Genomic DNA, 5,307 nt, shown 5'->3' on the forward strand with positions numbered 1-5,307 from the left:
TTTTGAGACAGACTCTCACTTGGTCACCCAGGCTAGAGTGCAGTGGCACAATTGTGGTTCACTGCAACCTCCGCCTCACAGGTTCAAGCAATTCTCCTGCCTTAGCCTTCTGAGTAGCTGGGACTATAGGCATGTGCCACCACACCTGGCTAATTTTTGTATTTTTAGTAGAGATGGGGTTTCACCATGTTGGCCAGGCTGGTTTCAAACTCCTGACCTCAAATGATCTGCCCTCTTTGGCCCCCCAAAGTGCTGGAATTGCAGGCAGGAGCTGCTGCACCGGTCATTCATGCGTAGTTTTACAAGGAATTGCCAGATTCCCCTCCAGAAAAGTTGTCTTAGTTTTTTTCTGCTGTAACAAATTCACACACTTTTAGTGGCTAATAGAACACAAATTTATTATAGCTCTGGGGGTCAGAAGTAAAAAGTAGGTCTTACAAAACTAAAATCAAGATGTCAGCAGCCTACATTCCTTCCTAAGACTATATGGGAGAATCTATTTCCTTGATTTTTTTATGTTTTCTTTCATTTTTTTCTTTTTCTTTTTTTGTTTTTTGTTTTTTTGAGATGGAGTTTTGCTCTGTCACCCAGGCTGGAGTGCAATGGTGGGATCCTGGCTCATTGCAACCTCCACCTCCGGGGTTCAAGCAATTTTCCCACCTCAGCCTCCTGAGTAGGTGGGATTACAGGCACCCACCACCATGCCCAGCTAATTTTTGTATTTTTAGTAGAGACAGCATTTCGCCATGTTGTCCAGGCTGGTCTCAAACTCCTGGCTTCAGGTGATCCACCTGCCTTGGCCTCCCAAAATGCTGGGATGACAGGTGTGAGCCACCACACCCGGCCAATTTTTAATGCTTTCTTTATGGTCTTTACTCGTCCTTTTACTTTCAACTTTTTTGAATAACTTTAAGTATAGGGCTTATATGCAATACAGATTCCAGTTTTACTTTATAAACCAATCTGATTATCTTTTTATTTTAATAGGTGAAAGTCTAATTACATTTTTGATAAATTTGGGCTTAATTCTATATATTGTCTCTATAGTTATTTTTATTTTTATTTTCTGGGTTTTATAGTTTTTAAAAAATACTTTCAGGTTGGGTGCAATGGCTCATGCCAGCACTCTGGGAGGCTAAGGTGGGAGGATCACTTGAGATCAGGAGTTCAAGACCAGCCTGGCCAACATGGCGAAACCCGTTTCTATTAAAAATACAAAAATTAGCCAGGCATGGTGGTGTGTGCCTATAATCCCAACTACTGAGGAGGCTGAGACGAGAATCTCTTGAATCAGGGAGGCAGAGGTTGCGGTGAGCCGAGATCGTGCCATTGCACCCCAGCCTGGGCCACAGAGCAAAACTCCATCTCAAAACAAAACAGAAAAACAAATCCTTTCACATGCATGTTTTTCTAATCGTTGTTCTGTCATACGATACTGTAGTTTTTATAATAGGAAGCTCTTTCTTTTGCTCTAGTGTTTACATTTATGGTTCTAATCCTGTTTCCTTAGACAGTATTTATTCCTTCTATACTTGATTGGCCAGCTGTACAAAATACCATTTGATTCATATCTGTTACAGATGGGTCAATAAGTAGGCTTATTTTACTCTCCACCCACTCCTCTCCTTGTCTTCCAAAAGTTTGTTAGTTGTATGCTTTTTTTTTTTTTTTTTTGAGACGGAGTTTCACTCATGTTACCCAGGCTGGAGTGCAATGGCGCGATCTCGGCTCACCGCAACCTCCGCCTCCTGGGTTCAGGCAGTTCTCCTGTCCCAGCCTCCTGAGTAGCTGGGATTACAGGCACGTGCCACCATGCCCAGCTAATTTTTTGTATTTTTAGTAGAGACGGGGTTTCACCGTGTTGACCAGGATGGTCTCAATCTCTTGACCTCGTGATCCACCCGCCTCGGCCTCCCAAAGTGCTGGGATTACAGGCTTGAGCCACCGCGCCCGGCCCCCAGTTGTATGCTTTTTATGTCAAGGCGTATTACATTTACATGCTGTTCTGTTACATGTGTCCTTATCTTTCATTTAGTCTTAGTACTGCAGTTAAATACATTCACTGTTTTCCACCAGTTGTTTTGATGAAATTTCTCTAGATATGTCTTCATTGACTATCCTGTTCTCTAGAAGTTTCCTCAAAAAGGACTCATGCAAACAATGTCTCCCTGTAAGTTTCTTAAAGTATAGTATTGTTGAATATTGTTATGTCTGTTGTCAGCTTGATATTTTTCCATTATGTGTAAGTGGCTTTATATTTGGTTCTGGTCTGCCTGATGATTCTTTAATTTTAAAATTACTTTGTTAGAGCACATCTCAATCTTGACCATTTTGGGTCACCTTTTACTGAGACACGTGACCTTCCGAATGAAGAGTCAAGATTTTATTTCCAGAAATATTTTTTGTTTTTTCTTTTGAAAAAGTTAAAAATACAAAAAAGTATAGAGAATGACATAACAAATTTCCCCAGTACTCACCACCCCCAGAATTGACTGTTGTTAATGTTTTGACACATTTTTACTTTTTGATAAAAGAGATAAACCATTTTAAGGATAAGTTTTCTTCTTTCCCAATTCTTAGTTCCCTTTCCTTCATCTACCTCTTGCTCTTAGAAGCAACAACAGTCTAATTTTTTTTTTAGAGATGGGTTTTCACCATGTTGGCCAGGATGGTCTCGATCTCTTGACCTTGTGATCCGCCCGCCTTGGACTCCCAAAGTGCTGGGATTACAGGCGTGAGCCACTGTGCCCAGCCTCACAACAACAGTCTTGAATTCAGTGTATGTCCTTCCAGTTAATTTAAAAAATATTTTTGGTAAACATTTATGAAAAATATTTTTTACTTTTTTATAGGTAGCAGTCTTTTCATTTTGTTTTGCAACTTGCTTTTATTAACACTGTTTTTGAGATTTATCCATGGTAAAAATCTATATAAAATATAGTTCCCTCCTTATGATCATTGAGTTGTTTCCATTTTTTGTTGTCTTAAATAGTAGCAAGGTATATTTCCATGCACATGTCTCCATGTGTAAGAGTTTCTCAAGAATCTGTATCAGGCCAGGCATGGCTCACACCTGTGATCTCAACATGTTGGGAGGATTGCTTGAGCCCAGGAGTTTCAGATCAGCCTGAGCAACATAGCAAGACCCTGTCTCTACAGAAAATAAAAAAACAGGCCGAGTGCAGTGGCTCATGCCTGTAATCCCAGCACTTTGGGAGGCCAAGGTGGATCATGAGGTCAGGAGTTTGAGACCAGCCTGGCCAACATGGTGAAACCCCGTCTTTAATAAAAATTAACCAGGCATGGTGGTGTGTGCTTGTAATCCCAGCTACTCAGGAGGCTGAGGCAGGAGAATTGCTTGAACCTGGGAGGTGGAGGTTGCAGTGAGCCGAGTTCACGCCACAGCACTCCAGCCTGGAAAACAGAGCAAGAATCCATCTCGGACAAAAAAAAAATTAGCCTGGCATGTTGCTGTGTGCCTATTGTTCGAGCTACTTGGGAGACTGAGGTAGGAGGGTTACTTCATCCTGGGAGGTCAAGGCTGCATTGAGCTGTGACAGTGCCACTGGACTCCATTCTAGGCTGGGTTACAGAGCAAGACCCTGTCTCAAAAAAAAAGAAAAGAAAAGAAAAGAAATTTGTACCTCAAAGTCAAATTGCTGGAACATGGAAGTGTATGTTTTAATTTACAAGATACCCAACTTGTTCTGGGAAGTGACTATCAGTTTATGCTCGTACTAACGATGATAGTGTCTGAGAATGCCTTTTCCTTCCTCTCTTGATATTCTTCAACTTAGGTTTTGTTTGTTTGTTTGTTTTTATTTCTTTAGAGACCGAGTCTCGCTCTTGTGCCCAGGCTGGAGTGCAGTGGCGCGATCTTGGCTCACTGCAACCTCTGCCTCCTAAGTTCAAGTGATCCTCCTGCCTCAGCCCCTTGAGTAGCTGGGACTACAGGCACACACTGCCACACCTGGCTAATTTTTTTTTTTTTTTTGCATTTTTGTAGAGATGGGGTTTCACCATGTTGCCCAGGCTGGTCTCGAACTTCTGAGCCCAGGGAATCTGCCTGCCTCAGCCTCCCAAAGTGCTAGAATTGCAGATGTGAGTCACCACGCCTGGCCTTAAGTTTTTGATATTGTCCTTAATATTGTCTAACTGAAATTTCTGCTGATATGAGGAAGGGAAATGCTCTTTTGGCTTTAATTTACTAGTGATATTATTGATCATCTTTCCAAGAATGCATTGTCTATGAAGTTTTTGTTTTCTGTGCTCATATATTTTTTTGAGACAGGTTCTCACTCTGTTGTGCAGGCTGGAGTGCAGTGGCATGACCTTGGCTCACTGCAGCCTCTGCCTCCTGAGCTCAAGCAATCTTCCCACCTCAGTGTAATGCACCACTGCACCTGCTTAATTTTTTTGTTTATTTTTCTTGTAGAGACAAGGTCTTACTGTGTTGTCCAGGCTGGTCTAGAACTCCTGGGCTGAAGCGATCCTCCCATCTCGGCTTCCCAAACTATTGGGATTACTGGCATACTTCCGTTTTTGGAGAATTAGGTTGTCTTTTTCTTGTTGATTTATAGTAGAACTAAATTCTATGCATTATTCATGTTTCTATGCTACATGTTTTAGTTGTTTTTTCTCAGATTGTCCCTGGCCTTTTGACTTTGTGGTATTTTCTCCCACTCACATGTTTTTAAGGTTAATGTCAAATTCATTCCCTTCAACCAGATGTGGTCAGGATTGCAGTGAGGAGGTCATGCTCTCCTTCACTGTGTTCTCTGTATCTTACAAGTTTTTAATGCTCCAAGTGTTTCTGTTGATATTCTCTCTTGATATTTTCCACAATGATAGAGAATTTTACAAGTCAACCCTGGTCGAGTTCTTTCACAGAGATTTCGATGGAAGAAAGGTATAAAAATGCAAGGGCTGAGGTCATATTACTGGTTTTGGAATGTTCTTTTTTGTTCATAATTTTCTTTTATATTATTGATTATTTTTGTCCAAGTTTCTTTAAAATAATTTTCTTTAAATTTGGAAATAAAATCTTTATGGAATTCTGGTTGAAACTGACCTGATATAAATTAACCTGTGGTAAAAAGGTATGCATATATATTTTTTGTTTTGGTGCAATTATATATTACATTGGTTCATTTAAATCTTACTGAAAAGAATTTCGTAACGTTTTGTAGGACTTTTCTCGTATTCTTGCGAATCATGCTTCCCTCTCCCTTCAATTATTTACACAGCAGTTGTAATCTTTTTTTTTTTTTTTTTTTTTTTTTTTTTTTTTTTTTTTTTTTTTTTTTT

The 5,307-nt window shown here is 40.2% G+C and overlaps 1 protein-coding gene across 9 annotated transcripts in view; it reads left to right on the forward strand.

The window, feature by feature from the left end:
• The window catches only part of ZNF527 (zinc finger protein 527), a 28,486-nt gene that overhangs the window by 14,874 nt on the left and 8,305 nt on the right, over window positions 1–5,307 (forward strand). The window contains exon 5 of one of the 9 annotated variants that reach the window (XR_005196582.1): window positions 4,292–5,061. The exons of the other annotated variants lie outside the window; for them this stretch is intronic. The gene's annotated coding sequence lies outside the window, so the exon portion shown is untranslated. Of the gene's footprint in view, window positions 1–4,291; window positions 5,062–5,307 lie in introns of those variants that run through there. 9 annotated transcript variants of the gene reach the window in all.

This window comes from Cebus imitator, unplaced genomic scaffold, assembly GCF_001604975.1.
Source record: "Cebus imitator isolate Cc_AM_T3 unplaced genomic scaffold, Cebus_imitator-1.0 Scaffold356, whole genome shotgun sequence".
NCBI classification, from domain to species: Eukaryota; Metazoa; Chordata; class Mammalia; order Primates; family Cebidae; genus Cebus; species Cebus imitator.